This window comes from Mesocricetus auratus, unplaced genomic scaffold, assembly GCF_017639785.1.
Source record: "Mesocricetus auratus isolate SY011 unplaced genomic scaffold, BCM_Maur_2.0 Super-Scaffold_100007, whole genome shotgun sequence".
Taxonomy (NCBI): domain Eukaryota; kingdom Metazoa; phylum Chordata; class Mammalia; order Rodentia; family Cricetidae; genus Mesocricetus; species Mesocricetus auratus.
In genome coordinates, this window is record NW_024429191.1 from 52,976,150 (window position 1) to 52,994,325 (window position 18,176).

The following is an 18,176-nucleotide window of genomic DNA, read 5'->3' on the forward strand; positions in this document are numbered from 1 at the left end:
TCAAACAAGGAACTGCAGGATTTGGGTGTCCGCCCGCCCAGAGCTGTTAGTCCGCATTGACTAGCCATGACCTTTGACCCTTCCGCTGCCAGGGCTGCCTCTCTGTTGGCAGAGTCACTACATGTATATATGTCATAGGACAAGGACTCCCTCCCAAGGAGCACCACACCAGAGGCTTATGAGAGGAGCCTACCTGGAGCCCAGGAAAGTCAAGGGTAAAAAGCAGGATCCCCTGCCAGTCCTGCCTTGAACAAAAGGACTGAAGCAATGAATGCCAGTGGCCTCACTAGTGGCCTCACTGGCATTGAATTCTAGCGTATCCGGCATTGCAGGACTCAAGACAGGCCCCTCAACGTCCCTACCTGTGAGCTAGGAGGCCCTGTGTGCAAGGAAAACGAAAACATAGTAAACTACAGCAGATACGTACATCCCACAGGGTCTAAAACACCAGTGCCCAAAGTGGGGACACAGCTAAAACAGTGAGCAGTTGTCTGGAGGTGGAGGACTCGTGGGAAGGGGTGTTGAGGCCTGAGGAGCTATTTTTCTGTCAGTAACAGCCTGGATTCCTTTGTAATGTTAGGTATATTACTTTCTTTTTAATAATTCTTAGTGCTCTTTAAAAAAGACAGCAGTTGCTTCATGCTACAAGTACCCCATAAGAAAAATTGAAAAATAAATACAAAAGGCCTGAGGAGACTTTAAAGCCCACAGGTGCCCAAGTGCTGAGTTGGGAGAAGCCAAGGGCAGGGAGGGCATCAGACCCTGGGTCTTGGGGTTTCTTTCCCACCAGAAGCATATCAGACCCCACATCTATCCAGCAGCCTCACCAGGATCAGCTCTGAGAAGACAGCAGTGTGTCCAGCCTCAGAAGTTAAGGCATGAGATATTCAGTCCCTCAAAAGAGGTTTGCAGTGTGCCAGAGACAGCCGTGGGTTTCGTGTGTGACAGACATACTCCCACCCCACGGTTCTCCTGATAAGTGAGCTGTGGGGTTAATTATTCAGCCTAGGAGTCTCAGTTTCCAGATCTGTAAAATGGAGAAATATGGCCACTTTGCACAATGTAGGCACTAAGTCCATAGCAAGGCGAGGCATGAAGAACCCTTCATAATGAGGAACCCGTCATAGAAGCCCATGGGGTGGTCAGCCATCTTCCTCCCACAGCCAGCTCCACAAACTCCAGCTCCCAAGACAGCATGAGAAGCAGCCCACCGGCAAGGCTGACCTTGCTTCTGCCTCTCCATCCTGCCCCCCAGCTGCCAGACACGGAGCCCACCTCCTCTCTCTATCCTGGCCTGGCCTGCATCTACTGGAGAAACCCCAGAGTACCCCAGGGGAGACAGAAAGGCCAGAAGATGTCCTTGGGTACTGCAGGAAGACATAGAGGCCTTGGCACAGGTCCATGCCTGAGGTTAAAATGACACTGGAGGTCAGAATGCGTGGGAGAGGAGCAGAGGACTGCATGGAACCCGGGCCACCTTGCCTTTAGGAGTCATGTGGGAGAGGGAACTCGAGCTCCGGAGAAGGCTGGCAATGTCCCTTCCAGATTCTGAAATGCTGATGTAACACACAGTGTTGGAGAAGCTGGGAGGTGATGCTTATGGGCTTCTCTGCCCCTGCTGAGCCCAAGGACTCAGTGTGGGACTCCTGTCCCCTCCCACACCTGCTTCTGGCTTCTCCCTATTAGTGCATAGGGCCCTGTGAGAAAGGCTGTAGAGCCCCCACCCCACCCTGCCATTCCTGCAGCCCCAGGAGCACAGCAGGCTCTAATTAGCAGGGCACGCGGTACACAAGATGCTTCTGCTAGTTGTCTGTTCACAGTATGCTCATGGTCCAAACTCCTTCTGCAGTAAAGTAATGCATTAACAGGAAGTGAGGAGGGCAGGAGAGAGAGAGACCTAGCTTACTGGTCACTGGGCCATGCACTGCTAAGGATGGGGACTCCAGGGAGAACATCCTCAGTGCCTCTCCTCCCACTCACGCCATGTCATCCAGGTCCAGGCTGCACCCCCCACCCCATCTAGTTGAGAAAAAGTGCAACTGAAGCTCATAGAGGCTACTTGGCCTGTTGAAGGTGACACAGCCTGCTGGAAGCAGAGCCAAGTGAGTTCTGAGTAACAGAGGCGGGTGAGGTTGGGGAGGACGACAAGGAAAGGAAAGCAAAGGTAGGGGAGAAACGGAAGGTCAGAAAGAACTCTCTTAGCTAGCCAGGAAGGCTGCAGTCCCCGCAGCGTCAGGAGCAGAGGCAGCCCTGTAGCCACACTCTGAAGCTGCTCCAGGGCCCAGGAGTCTCGGGGACTTCCGGTCGGAGGAAGAACAACGGACAGAGGCCAGAGAGACAAGTAGCCATTCTTGTGATACAAAACTAGCAACTAGCCACTGTCCACATAGGTGGAGGGTGAGGGGGGTAATACCCATGTAAATTTCTCCCTGGTTTAATGAGACTCTAGTCTCGGAGCAAGAACCCTGTTGCCCACCTACACCCGCTCCCTTCCAAACTAGAAGCCCCATCATTACTCTGGACACCCCGTGGTAATGATCTGCTATAATACCCTGGGCGACGTGAGTCCCCCAATCAGCCAGACTTCCTTTCCAGCCTCAATTTTTCCCTAGCAGCTGCGGTCCAGGGGAAAGACCCGCTGACAGTCAGAGAGACTAGCGTCCAAACCACAGCCAGCCATCGGCCAGTGCTGTGACGTCCAGTCTCACTTTCGTGACTTTAACAGAATAATGATCCTACCCCACACCCTGGGTGTCACCCTGAGATGACAAATGCAGGAGCGCCTACCACACACAGCAGCCACCAATAAACACCATTGGACTTACGGAATCTACTCTGGGGAGGGGTGCCAACATTTCTTGTGTTCTCACTATGTGTGCTAAACACCTCACACATGCTCACCTACCTAAGCCCCAGCATCACCAGTGCTGCAGGCATGCTGGTCCTGCCCATTCTGCAGATGAAGAAACTGAGGCTGACGGGTAAAGAACTTCGTCAAGTCAGCATTGCAAACCACGACCATCCTCCAAGACCGGGGTTCAAGATATACATCCGCACACTAATGTAGCTTGGGACACTGAAGATCTTGACAAGGTCCAAATCGCACTTGTCCTCCTGAAAGTCTGTGTCTCTTTCTCTGTCTCTGTCTCTGTCTCTGTCTCTCTCCCTCCCTTCCTCCCTCCACCTCTCACACTCTCATGCATGCTAAGCACACACTCTATCCCTGGGCTGCACCTGCAGCCCCTCAAGCCACAGGAAAACTCACAATCAAAGTTCCCCCAAACCCTTGACTTGGTTTATGTAGGTATCAAAATACAGTTAATGCCTAGGTCTGGTCATTCCTCTCAACTGGAAAACCCTGGCTTCCTCACATCTACAGCAGCACCCATCGTAGATAACACAATATTGCATGCACTACTAACAGAGCAGAAACACTGGCAACTGCAAACCCCGAATTATTATTGCTTATGAGAAGTTTCTGATTTCAGAGTGTACTTAAGTCAGAAGGGGAACGCACATCTCTGAAGCAATACCTCCAGCAGCAGAGGTTCAGTGGGTATTTGTACACAGCAATTATTTCTTGGGACTGTAGGGAGAATACGAAGCTTGAAATCAGAAGACTCGGGCTTGTGTCTTTACTAGCTGGCCAAGGGAAATGCTTCATTGTAAAATGGGAGAATAATAGTTCTCTTGCAGAGCAGCTATAAGAATCAGAAGTATTTAGGAAAGTGGCTTGAAACCCATAAAGCACAGCACCAAACCAAAGTCTAAACAGGATAAAAATGAAGATGGACAGGGACACAGCTAGGTGAGAATGTGGACTGACTCTGAGCACCAGGGTTCATGTGTAGAAAGTTGATCCCCACTATGAAGTCCTGAAAGGCAGAAGTTTAATCAATGACTTGTTCGAGTTAGGGGTCTGGAAACTGGTCAGGGTGAGTTAAGGCCATCAGGGTGGAACCCCATTCCTCAATACTGGCAGCTCTGTAAAAAAAAAAAAAGGTCAGGCAGAGACACCACACATGCTCCCTGACTCTTAACTAGCCCTCCATTTTGAATTTTCAGGATCATGAGTCAAAATAAACCTCTGTTCTTTATAAAGCTATGTGACCTCAGAAATTTTATTACAGTATATAAAAAAAACACCTACCACAGGAGCTGGAGAGATGACTCAGTGGTTAAGAGCACGCTATTCAGTTCTTGGAAGCAGACCAGAGTTCAGTTCCCAGTACCCATGTGTGGCAGCTCACAATCTAGCTCCTGGGGGATCTGAAGTCTCTGGCCTCCATGGGCACCTGCCAATATCTGCACACACTCACACAGAGACAGACACACATACACATAACCAAAACTCATAAAAATAAGTCTTAAAAGAAAAACTTCCCCAGATTCCATCAGTAGTTGTCAAGAGAGGCCACCCAAGCCTCCAAAGGGTGCAGGAAGGACAAAGCCTCCTTGGAGCAGTGGTCCCACTTTCCAGGATGCAGCTGGGCTCTGAGTGCCAAGCCACCCAGTGCTGGCTGAGACACAGGCATCGGCACTGTGGAGAGTCTCCTGGCCATGATGTCCCCTGGCAAAGCTCTTGGTCTTGATCCAGTGTGTGGCCTGAAATGTCCAGTTTTCCCCACAGCATGGAACTCGGTTTCAACAGCCTCACGGAGGAGGAGACTGGAAAAACAGCTGAGGAAATCTCTTGGGGTCACTGGAGACAAACCTTCCTGGGCCTGTGTCAGGGAACTTGTGGGCTCAGCAGACCGGAAGGTAAAGAGGGGCAGGTGTGGCTGTGACCTCATACAGGCCACAGGGACGCAGGAGGCTTTCTGCTGGAAGAAAGGAGAGAACAGACCCCAAGGCTGGAAGGGTGGAGCCTCAAGTCTCCCAGAAAAGCTCCCTTGGCCCTGGAAGACACAAATGCCATGGGTTGTTTGCCGCCTGGCCAGCCTGGTGGCGAGTCCAGCCACGGGAGAGGTGTGCACAGCCCCTGTGTGTCACACAACCTGTCTTCTCCCATCCCTCTCTGTCCCGTCCCCTGCTCCCTTTCTTGCTGGCACTTGCTGCATGGCACACTTGGGACTCTGGACTAGGAATCAGTCAGTAAAAGACTTTCTGTCTGCCATCCATCTCCTTCCCCTTCTCAGGCAAGTTTAGGCACTGGCCATTTCCGTCTACACCAACCTCCTCCTCTCCAGCAATGGCCTGGACTTGTGCCCAGGGAGAAATGAGGTGGAGACATCTGGCTATTGTCACCCAGACAGAACTAACTCATCATTGACAGAGGTGGCACCTGTGCCTGGCCCACAGCTCCTACGCCCCTCTCACTAGTTAGCTGTCCCTGCCAGAGTAACCTTCCATCTCCCTACCCCTGAATAAAGAGTCTTCTTGGAGAACTATGAACTTGTCTACCCCCAAGGAGGGTTTCTGAGTCCTACTAGTAACTTGTCTATGAACGCCAGCTCAGCACACTGGTCTCCATGCAGCCCACCACCCAACTCACGACCGAGCTGCTTTGAGATAACCAAGTCAAAGAATCCAAGGTCACACTGCTCAATGTTAGGGACTGAATTCCCAGACTGCCACCCGCCTTCCCTGGTGGGCCTTTGCTCTCTCTGTGCCTCAGTTCCCATTGTCCTCAAGAGGGAGCTGCTATAGCAGGAGCAAACCAGTACGGCCCCAGCACCATCCTGCCTTGGAGACCTTCAGCCACCCAGCCTCCCCTGCAAAGTGAAGAGCAAGGCCACCTGCCCAGGCTGGCACTGTTAGTCAGTGGCGAGCACAGGCTAAAGGACAATTGTTGCAGAATTTCAGTGATCCGAATCTTCCTATGAACACCTCCCTACACATGTGACAGCAGAGTTCTGAGATTTTATTGCAGCTTGTCTCTCGCCAAACACACAGTAGGTGCACATCAAATGTGCTGAGCTGAACACTGAGTCAACTGCTTTTGGCACCACTTGGTTTAGCTTGGTCTGGCAGTGGTCTCAACCTATGCAGGTCATGACCGCTTTGGGCGTCACATATTTACATTACAAATCATAATAGTAGCAAAATTACACTTAGTAGTAGCAATGAAATAATTTTATGGTTGGGAGTCACCACAACATGAGTAGTTACTGTATTAAAGGGTCCCACCCGGCATTAGGAAGGTTGAGAATCACTGATCTACAGCAAAGAGAGAGACTGAAAAAAAAAAAAGCTCTTGAGAAATGGGGTGGAGGGACACGTGATTCTTCAGATATGCCCAGGAGATGTCATCTGAGTCATTCCCATCAGTCCTGGTCACTCTTAAAAGATCCCCAACCTTCCATCCATGGCAGAGGAAGGCTGGAGGCTCCCAGCCTCTGCATCAGGTGGGAACTTCACTTCAGGTTAACCTGCAGGAAGGGGAAATGTCTGCAAACTGCATGTCCCTTTCTTTCCCCATCTTCTAGTTAATGATTACCTAAATAAATACTTCAGTCCCCCAAGCTCCAGCAACCTAATTATACACATGCAACGCATGGGGACTTTGACGGTAGACAGTGCTCCTCCCCATAAACCATACGTCAAATAACACAATTGCCTACCTTGCTTTGCAAGCTGGAGATGATAAGCAGGATGCAGGGGTAAATGAAGACCCTAACTAGGTTTTTGGGAGGAACAGTGGACTGCCCATCCCAGGCCCAGATGTCCTGCTTGGAGAATTCATTTGGTTGCAAACGCATTAACTGTGCAGAGTCCCATAATATCCACCCCCAGGCACCCCAAACACTGGGGTGGCATAACAGAGTACTACCCAAAACATTTGCATTCAAGTCCACCCCCACCCCACACACACATAAACACTCACTCATCGCAAACACACGCCCAGTGCCTGTGAGGTTTATGGGCCCCAAAGACAAGGAAGAAGGGACCAGATGCACATGCCTGCTAGCCACAAAGTTATCATCTGCCATTGGTTCCAGTGTGTCTCCCCAGGTGACCCAGGCTCAGGATCATGAGCCAAGAGGCTCAGAACCAAGGAGCATCAAGGGAGTACCTTACCTTTTTGCTCATGACCCAGTGCCTTGCTAGCCAAAGTGATGGATATATCCAATGCCTGTATCAGAAGTGGGGAGGAGCCCTGGTTCCAGGGGCTCAAGCCACCTTGTTGACCTGGGACCCAAAGCTGAAAGCAGGGCAAAAATGAAAAGGTGTACTACCAACTGGCAAAGCAAAGACGGCTGGGCCCACCAGACACCCTTGCCCTGACTGAGGAAGCTGCTTTAGCCTGGACATAGGTTTGATCTAAGAGATCTGCAGAGGCTCCTGAATAGTGAGTTCTAGAGGTGGGTACCGTGGGTCGAGGTGGGTACCGTGGGTCTACCCAGCTGACACAGTGCACACAGCTGGTGAGCTCACAACCGCTCCCCTAAGGCACAGGCTACCATGTGTCATTGACGGTGTTGGCCACTAGGAGGATCCAGTGAACCCCAGGGGAGAAGCAGCCCACAGCCAGGGGTGGAAGGAGTTCCAGATCACCTCCCAGTCATTCCCAGATCACCTCCCAGCCATTCAGTGGATGCGGCCAGACAGGATTGCCGGGCACCCAGCCAGCAGACCCATCCAAGAGTTCTGGCTTTGCACAGTTCTAGGCATGCTTCCAGGTCCTTTTAGCTCCCTAAGGAGCAGGTGCCCTGGGCCCAAGGCACAGACCTAATTTCACTAATTGTTTTTGTTTGTTCTTTTGGTTTTATTTTTTAAACAGTTTTACTCTGGAGCCCAGGTTGTCCTTGAACTTCCAATCCCCCTGCTTCAGTCTGCCAAGTACAGCGATTACACCATCCTGGGCCATTTTTACTAAATCAAGGGGTCCTTTGACAAGTGGTACCCTGTGAATAACTTGTCCGATGGAACCATCAGGAACATGAACACCGTGGCTTGCTCTCCCAGGCCTGAAGGACAGGATGTGGCTGCTCAGCAGGGCGCAAGGTAGAACTGACAAAGCACCATCTCCTGGAGCTGGCCCTTAGCATGAGTCAGTCACCTCTAACAGAGCACCTAGATGGGGAGGGACCCTCTGTCTTCAGCAGACAGAGCAGGCAGCAGAACTTAGCATGTGGGAGACACTCCTTCTAGAGTGGATAGAGTCTCAGGCCTGGCCACCTTCTCTGTGGAATCCCACACACCCACCCCACACCTTGTGTGACAGACTCTCCCCATCTCCTTTGGCCAATCCATCCAGCTTCCTCTCTCTCCATCTCCCGCCACCAGCCCACCAGTCCATTCCACTGTCTTGACTTCTCCAACATAACCACTATCCACTCATTCTTGTCACCTCCGATGATTGCCCAGGTCTGAGGCCCTCTATTCCAGTGACAACTTCTCTCAATAAGCCTCCTTCCTGCTGATCAATAATCTGTCCCCTCCATGGCTGCCAGATGTAAATCATATCTCTCTGTTGATTAAAATCAAATCCCTGGGCCAGGGAGATGGCTCAGCAGGTAAAGACTCCTGCAACTATGCCTGACTACCTGAGTCCCATCCCTAGACCCCACATGATAGGAGAGAACCAGCTCCCAAAAGCTGTGCTCTGACCACCCCATATACACACACACAACTACAACATAATTTTTAAAACTCCAAACCCACTGCCAGGATCCACATGTAGATGTGTTCCGCCTCCAATGCCCTCCCTCATTCATGCCCCTACAGCCACATGGAATGCCTTCTGCTCCCTAGTTGCAGGCTCTGGCCTGCCCATGTACCTTTGCATTTATTATCTCCAGAATCCAGACAGACCTCCCTGCCCTTCACAAAGCCCTTCATTGTCACCAGTCAGGCACTGCTTACCTGTCACTACCCTGTAGGGTCTTCCCAAACCCCATGGAAAGGCACTCTTGTCTTTCCTAATTGTTGTGGTTGGATTTTGTGAACTTGACACAAACCTAGAGTCACTGTCGAAGAGGGAACTTCAGTTGACAAAATGCCCTACACACACACACACACACACACACACACACACACCCCAGAATGGCCTATGGGCAAGCCTGGGGTGAATTTCCTTGATTAAAGTGATGATAGGGCCCAATTCTTCACCGAATGGTGTCATATCTGGGCTGGTGGTCCTGGGTGCTATAAGAAAGCAGGTTGAACAAGTCAAGAGAAGCAGGCCAGTGCGTAGCACTCCTCCGTGGCCTCAGCTCCTGCCCTGACTTCCTTCAGTGATGCTCAGTTACCTGAAGTGTGAGCTGAAACAAGCCCTTGCCTCCCCAGGCTGCTTTTGGTTACATTATCTTATCACAGCAATAGAAACCCTAAGATGCCACCCTTGAAACCATGAACACCAAAATACAATGCATGTCTCTCCCTCCCAGCACCCATTATAAGCTGCAGTCAGGGGTCAGGTTTCTGTTCACAGTGCCTCTCTGTCCAGAAGGCAGGCCCATGAGAACAGGAACCATATCTGCTCTGTTTCCTGCTCAGTGTGTCCCCGGGCCCCTCGTCGGAACTCACCCATGAAGGACGTTCAGCAAACACAGTAAAGTGAATGCAGGGATCCTCCTAACGCCCTGTGGTGGGAGGTGCAGACGGCCCACTAGAGGAGTGCATGGAAGCCTGGCTAGGGGAGCAGCATCCCAGCTGTGCCTGAGGAAGAGCTATGGGGTGGGGAGAGGGTGGGAGACATGCATAAACCCACCCAAGTAAGAACAAAAAATCACCAAACTTGCTCTGACCTGGTTACTGGAGCCACACGATCCGGTCCCTTCAGGAAGGACCCAACAAGATCTGGTCCCTTCAGAAAGGACCCAACGGACTAAGTGCTCCTTGGGATGCCAGAAACAACTATCTGTGCAACTCTGTGGAAGAGGATTTGGCCTACTTTCCCACCACAGGGGGAATGGTCTGCTCACACCCTTGCTCCTCTATCAGCAGCCCTAATCTGAGGACCCCTTAAACTACCTCAGGGAGAAATGAGGCTGCAAAAGAGCCAGTCACATCACACCTGGAATTTCACCTTCAAACTCTGGGATTCAAGCAATACATTGAGGAGTCTCCTTTTACAGGTGGTCCCACTGAAAGGAGTTGTGGATGGCCTCTGTGTGACCTAGAGAAGGGCTCTTCTCTGACAACTAGCCTTTGCTCTCAAAGGACACCACCCACGACAGGCATGGCCTTGCTGGACTTCCTCCCTCCCTCACTGCCCCTACTGGATACCCCAGGGACACCCTCTGAAGGTCAGGTCTGTGCCAGCCAGCCCAGGCCTCTCAGGAATCTGCTCTGAGTTATCATGATGACAGTCCTCATGAGCAAGGTAGTGACCGCCTACCCCACCCTCAACCCTGTCCCTCACAACAGCTGACGGCCAATTCCCAGAAGAGACCATCTGGGTCTCGGTGCATAGCCCCACCCACAAGGAGTGGGGAGAATTAAGAGTGTTTGCCAGGCCACTATATTGAATTTTAAACATGTGTGCCTGTTCTCTCTCCCCACTAGAGCCTCCCGTAGCCAGGCAACGCTATCTGACCTGGGAGACCAGGAGGGGGGAGTTTCCATACCAGGCAGGTCACCTGGGGTTATCTAAGCACAATGAATTACCTCCCTCCCCGCCCACCCTCAGCCCAGTGACCCCAGGCCCACACACTCGCCATCACAGATGCCCACTCCAGTAACAATGAGATGGCAGGGGTCTTGGAGGCAAAATTGTGCTGTGATTAGAGCAAGGCAGAAGCAGATTATGGGGATTAGGTGTCATTATCTACCTACGAGCAGATTCACCAAACTGAGAAACAGCAGGCTGAATCTACAGCAAGAAAAAGTCCGGCTGGCTCAGAGGACAACAACGTGTGGCTGGAGGCCAGCAATGAGACTTTCAAGATAGCTGAGACAAAGGCTGGGCACGATGGTGTATGCCTGCAATCCCAGCACTCAGGACGCTAAGGCAGGAGGGCCATGCCTACCAGGCCACATTGGGCAATATGTAAAGTCCAAGCAAGCCTCCAAAACGTGGCAAGACCTTGTCTCCAAAAGAGAAAAAAAAATTGGTCAGGATGCAGCTTCATTGGATGAGTGCTTGGCTAGCATGCCTCAAGCCCTGGGTTTGACACCCGGGGTCTCCAACACCACCTAAAATCCGGCATGGTGCTGCAGACCGTCAGCCCTAACACTTGGAAGACAAGTTCAAGGCCAGGCTAGGCTACATGAGATTGTCTGGGGAAAAAATGTCCACTCAAAGTAGTGAATGCCTTTAATCCTAGCACTTGGGAAACAGAGGCAGGCAGATCTGTTGAGTTCAAGAGTTCAAGGTCAGCCTTGGTCTACACAGTGAGTTCCAAGCTATCCAGGGCTACATAGTGAAAGCCTGTTTCAAAAAAATAATAATCTACAACATCCAGAGGTATCACCACCCCCAACTTCAAACTCTATTATAGATCTATAGTCCTGAAAACAGGTTGGTATCGGCACAAAATTAGACAGGTAGACCAATGGAATTGAATAGAACACCCCAACATTAACACATACACATATGAACACCTGATTTTTGACAAAAAAGCTAAAACTATACAATGGAAAAAAGAAAGCATCTTCAACAAATGGTGCTGGCATAACTGGATGCGGACATGTAGAAGACTGCAGATAGATCCATGTCTATCACCATGCACAAAACTTAAGTCCAAATGGATCAAAGACCTCAACATAAATCCAGTCACACTGAACATCTTAGAAGAGAAAGTGGGAGGTACCCTGGAATGAAATGGTACAGGAGACCACTTCCTGAACATAACACCAGTAGCACAGACACTGAGATCTACAATTAATAAATGGGATCTCCTGAAACTGAGAAGCTTCTGTAAGGCAAAAGGCACAGTCAGCAAGACAAAAAGGCAGCCCCCAGAATGGGAAAAGATATTCACTAACCCCACATCTGACAGAGGGCTGATCTCTGAAATTTACAAAGAACTCAAGAGGCAAGTCTCCAAAACACCAAAGGATTGAATTAAAAAGTGGGGTACAGAACTAAATAGAGAACTCTCAACAGAGTAATCTAAAATGGCTGACAGACACTTAAGAAAGTGCTCAACATTCTTAGCCATTAGGAAAATGCAAATCAAAACAACTCTGAGATACCATCTTACTCCTGTCAAAATGGCTAAAATCAAAAACACCAATGACAGTTTATGCTGGAGAGGATTGCAGAAAGGGGAACACTTCTCCATTGCTGGTGGGAGTCCCAACTCATACAGCCACTTTGGAAATCAGTATAGAGATTCCCCAGGAAATGGGAATCAGTCTACCACAAGATCCAGCATTTCCACTCTTAGGCACATACCCAAAAGATGCATATTCATACAACAAGGATGTCTGTTCCACTATGTTCACGGCAGCATTATTTGTAATAGCCAGAACCTGGAAGCAACCGAGATGCCCCTCAACTGAAGAGCGTATAGAGAAAATGTGGTACATTTACACAATGGAGTACTACTCTGCAGAAAAAAAAAATGAAATCTTGAAATTTGCAGGCAAATGGATGGCACTAGAAGAAACCATCCTGAGTGACGTAACCCAGTCACAAAAAGAGAAACATGAGCCTTCATCTAGTGACTGATGGAAGCAGAGGCAGACACCCACAGCTAACACTGAACTGAACTCCTAGAGCCCAGTTGCAGAGAGGGAGGAGTGATGAGCAAAGGGGTAAAGACAGGGTTGGTGAAACCCACAGAGACAGCTGACCTGAACAAGGGGGAGCTCTTGGACCCCAGACTGATGGCTGAGAAACCAGCATGGAACTGATCCAGGCCCCCTAAATTTGGATGTCAGCGAGGAGGCCTAGGCAATCTATGGGGCCTTGGGCAGTAGATCAGTATTTATCCTGGTCATACAAACGGACTTTGGGAGCCCATCCCACATCAAGGGATGCTCTCTCAACCTGGATATATTGGGGAGGGCTTAGGCCCTGTCCTGGATGAAATGATACACTCTGGAGATCCCCCATGGAGGGCTTAACCTTCCTGGGGAGAGGAGTGGGAATTGGGTGGGGGGTTGGGGAGGTTGGTGGGGGAAGGAGGATGAGGGGAGGGAGAGGGAGCTAGGATTGACATGTGAAGCAAGTTTCTAATTTAAATTTTAAAAAAGATAAATAAACAAATAAAAAATCTGGACAAGCCTGTCAGAGCTGAGTAAATAAGGCATTCTCACTCTCTCTCTCTCTCTCTCTCTCTCTCTCTCTCTCTCTCTCTCTCTCTCTCTCTCTCTCTCTCTGTCTGTCTGTCTGTCTGTCTGTCTGTGTCTCTCTCTCCCTTTCCATGTGGGACCTGCAAGTTTGCTAACTGAATATTACAAAACAGACATGAGGCTGAAAAATGGCTCAGTGATTAAGATGCTGCTTTTGCTAAGGACTTGGATTCAATTCCCAGCACCCACACAGTGGCTCCCAACCATCTGTAGCTCGGGTTCCAGAGGATCCACCCAATGCCCTCTTCTAACTTCTTTGCGCACCTAGAAGTACACAGGCATGTGTGCATGCAAAACACTCACATACATAAAATAAATCTTCAAAATTTTTAAATTGAAATCATGTCTCAACTCTAAACTGACAATAGGTATATGGTGTGGTTTCTTTTCTCTGTAGAAACGTGCAGGGAACATTCAGCAATCCTCCCCAGCCTCAAGGCTGTATAATCAGAGCATATGAGATCTCACCAGTCACAAGTTCACAAAACAGTGAAACCTGGATGGAGGAGCCTCAGCCACAGGCCACGGAATCTTTCAGAGACCCAAACTGGTGTGGTTCCCTACCTTACACACGAGAAAGCAAGACCTAAACAAGGCCCTGCCCCCATCACTGAACTGTAAGGATGACACATGTGCCCCCACAGAGATGCCCTCATCCTGAGCCCCAGAACTGTAGACATATGAGTTTACCCAGCCATGAGTGCTGCAGTTACAGATAATAAAGGCTGCCTGTAGCTGACCCTGACATGGGACAAGAATCAAGATGGCCCAGGTGGGCCCAACATCAACATGGGTGGAGGTGGCAGCATGGAAATGGACATGTCCAGAGTCTGAAGACAAAGGCATGGGACCAGATGCCCAGGCCACATGGCTAGGAAATGGGCTCTCTCAGAACCACTAGAGCTAGGAAATAGGTTCTCCCAGAACCATCAGAGGAAATGCAATTTCCAGTACCCAAGGAGAACCATTTAAGAAACAGGAAGTTATGAATTTGTGCTGTCTTCAGACCCTGAGTCTGTGACCTCCTGTTACAGCAGCCAGAAGAAACTGACAGAGAGAGACATGGCAGGCTTAAGTCCAGTCTGATTCAGTAGAGGAAGAACTGAGACATTCTGGAATTGTCTCTGCTAACCATTCACTGCCCCTCAAAGTTGAAATGCCAGACCAGACGCATTGGCACACACCTGTAACCTCAGCACTCAGACTGGAGAGTCCAAGGTCACCCTCAATTGCATAGCAAGTCTGAGACCCAACTGGGTGTGATGGCTGTTCCTGGTTGTCAACTTGACTACATCTGGAATTAACCATGGGCTTTTTTGATTTTTATTGATTAAATCATTTGAAGTGAGAAGATCCACTTCTAATCCAGTCCTTCTGGGGTGGGGAGCTCCACCTTTAATCTGGGCCACACCTTCTGCTGGCAGCCTGTATACAGGACATGGAAGAAGGAAGCTTGCTCTTGTTCTCACTAGCAAGACCATTCCTTCACTGGCATGAGAGCCCACTGCTTTGGGTCTCTGGGGAATACTGAAGACCTGCTGAACCATCCAGCCTTGTGAACTAAACAACTACAGAATTCCTGGACCTTCCATTGGTAGACAGCCCTTGTTGGACTAGCTAGACCAGAGCCTGTAAGCCATTCTAATAAATCAACTAGACACATACATATATACATACAAATATGCATGTAAGCATAGACAATAGATAGATACACAGATACATAGGAAGGTAGATTGATTCATTCTGTAAGTTCTTCTCCTCTAGAGAACCCAGAATGATACACTGGATTACATGAGACTGCTACAAAGCCTGGGACCCCCCCACCCCCGCATGGTAGAAGAAGAAAACTGAATCCGGATAGTTGTCCTCTGACTTCCTCATGCACGCACACACATGCACACAAGTATACATGCACACACATAATGAATAAAAAATATACACAAGTAGGAATGTTTACATTAAATATCTGAACTGCTACATAAAAACCTGGCTGTCTGGTCCCCATCTCTACCATCATTAACCTCGAGTGCCTCTGAGCTCCCCATGACAGGTCCTAACCCTCCCCAGGCACTTCTAGCACCTTCCAGCTTCTAAAAACAGATGAGGGCTCCTGGCCCACTTTGTGCTTTGCTAAACTGGTGTCTGAGGGGCTCTGAAGCTCAGTTAGCCTGAAAACCCCCCAGGTACCCTTGAATCGACCCCTTCTTGCAAAATGAAGGGGATCATTGTCTAGGGACTTCCTGAGGGTTTTTTAAACTTATGCAGGCCCCTCTTACCTCCACACCCAGCACTGGACCGTCAAGGCCATGATAGCTATCTTCTGTTGACTTCAAAGGACATCTCTGTGGGTCCTCCTTTCTTGCAGCTGTTAAACCTCAGATCCTACCACATCACATCTCCCCAGTTCAATCAGGAGTCAACAAACCTGAGGGACTCCCTAAATATACCCCAAATCCACCCCAACTACAATCTCCCCACAGCCCAGGTCTGTTGACCATACAAGGAGACAAAGGACACTCCTGAGCCCCATCTGGACATCTACATGGGACAAGGCCTTGAGTGCTCTGACCTGATTCTCACCCTCTGGGACATCTCCAAGGTAAGATCAATTCTAGTCACTTGGGAGGCCATTCCCGGGGCCAGCACCTGGGAAGAAATGGCTCCAGAAACATAGCAGCTCTGTGGCAAAGGACTGGAGGGTGCATCACGCTGCCAAAGGCCATCAGAGGACAGATCCAGTCTAGTCCTGTAGCTCATGTTCCTTGATGCCGCAGGCCAGACTCACTCATCTGACGTCTCAGAAACTTCTCAGCCCCACTCCTGAGATGGGCTCAAGCATGGTTGCCATGTGTAATAGAGCTCCTGGCTCTGGAAGGCTTCCCCCACACAGCTACAGAGACAAATGCATGACCCACAGCTGCTCCCCTCAAAAGGAGAACACTCTCCAAGGGGCCAGGTTCACAGGCAGCACTATTTTTTCCCTCCCAAATCATCTGATTCTCACATTCCAAAGCAGGGTGCCAGACACAATGCAGAGAGGTACCATAGTTCATTGTTTATTAATCATTTGTGTGCTCAAAGGCTTGGTTCATTGCTGGCTCTTGTTTTTTGAGACAATGGCACTGCAGCCCAGGCTGGCCTCAACCTCACTATAGGCCAAGGATAATCTGGAATTCAGATCCTCTTGCCTCTACCTACTGAGTTCTGGGATTGCGGGTGTGTGCCGTCTTGCCTGGATTGGTTCATTTTTATTATGATCTTTCCCAAAATCTTTGGAGAACTCATGAAAAATGCTATCTCTTCTAGAGAGGACATCTCTAGCAATCCCTTCTGAGCCACTTAGGATTTTGCCTCATTGGATAAATGCAAGGAAAATCGAATTTGGACTCTTTTTATTGCAAAGGAGCATAAACAGGGTGATCTCATTTATGCACGGCTCTGACTGTGTGTGCAATGCCAAGCTATCTGGGTACTTAGCAATTGGTAATACTGGATATTTCTGGATAGCAGTATCATTAAGGCATTATTAATATCTTAACAACGTACCTCTTTGTACTTTAGCATCTCTTAAATGTTTCTCAATAAGCATATATTCGTTAAAAGTGGTTGTATGAATCCTGGTTTTGTTGTTGCTGTTTACTTGCAAAAGAGACAAGTCTTAATGGAAATTCACATGAAGAATACTGGGCTTTTTGTGCACAACCATATTCTAATATGGATCAATCAAGAGGCTTCATCTACCACTTATAGGTATTTATCAAGCATCTACTGTGGGCTCCCTGCATACTGGGTTCTATGGCAGCCGGTAGGAGCAGACAGACCCATCCCTGACTATGTGAGCTATAGGGCCAGGTCCTCCCAACCCTGCCACACTCTGCTCCTATGCAGGAAAATACAAGTCACACCTGATATCCAACTACACAAGTGGAACAAGTATTGACCAGGCTCTGGACCCTACCATGTTGCCACCAGGAGCTCTCTGGGTAGGGCAGCCCAGACCCTGTGGGGTGTCAAATGCTACCCACCCCAAAAAAAGATATGTGCATTCCAAAGTCTGTGAATGGGAACTTGGGGTGTGGCAGATGCCATGGTGTGGATGTACATCCCTCCAAATGCATGTCAGAATTTAAGACACAAAGGAATGGCATCAAAGGGGGGCCTTTGGGGAACAATTAGCTCGTAAGGGTTGGTTTTGACCCCACAGATGGAATCAGTGTTTTATAAAAGCACTGGAGGGAACTATGCAGACAATACTGTCACACACAAAAGGGCCACATGTGGGGACACAACAACAAGGTGCCATTTGGAAGCAGAAAGCAAGCCTTCACCAGATGCCAAATCCGCCAGCACCTTGATTTCAGGTTGCCCGTCCTCGAGCGCATCAGGAAACAAATGTCTGATGTTTATAAATCACACCATCCAAGGCAAAGAAGCACAATGGAGCTGAAACAGCTCTCAAGATGCAATCACCATCCTGGTCTAACTACCTAGAGGGCTTTGTAACAGATGTCAAGTGTCCAGACATACAAAGTAGAGACACCCAGGGAGACAAGGAGCCACAGGACCAGGGAGGCATCGGGAGGCAAGCAGTAACGCCAGAGCTACCACAAACCGGAAGAACAAGCAAGGTTTTTCCCACAGACTTTGTTGGGCGCAAGGCTCTGCTGACACCCTGATTTCAGATGTCTGGCCTCGAGAGCCGTGGGAGAATACAATACTGTTATTTTAAGCCACCCACCAACTTTGTGGTAATTGTTAGAAACACGTAGACACCCCAACACTCAAAACTCCATCTCCACACTCTGCCAGGAGCACAGTCTGCAGGAGGTCAGGGTCAGAGCGGTGGGAGAGAACAGGAAGGGGACACATGGGAGCTTGCTACTGGGGCTGGGAACCGCACCAGTGGCAATGCCGCAAGAAGAAGAGAAGCCACCATCCACTGGCTCCCAAAGCCCCGGATACCAGGCTTGAGGAACTGGTAGCAACAC

General features: G+C 49.5%; 1 protein-coding gene across 11 annotated transcripts in view; it reads right to left on the minus strand.

Moving 5' to 3' along the window:
- Rap1gap2 (RAP1 GTPase activating protein 2) overlaps positions 1 to 18,176 on the minus strand; it is a 219,296-nt gene that overhangs the window by 75,096 nt on the left and 126,024 nt on the right. The window lies entirely within an intron of this gene.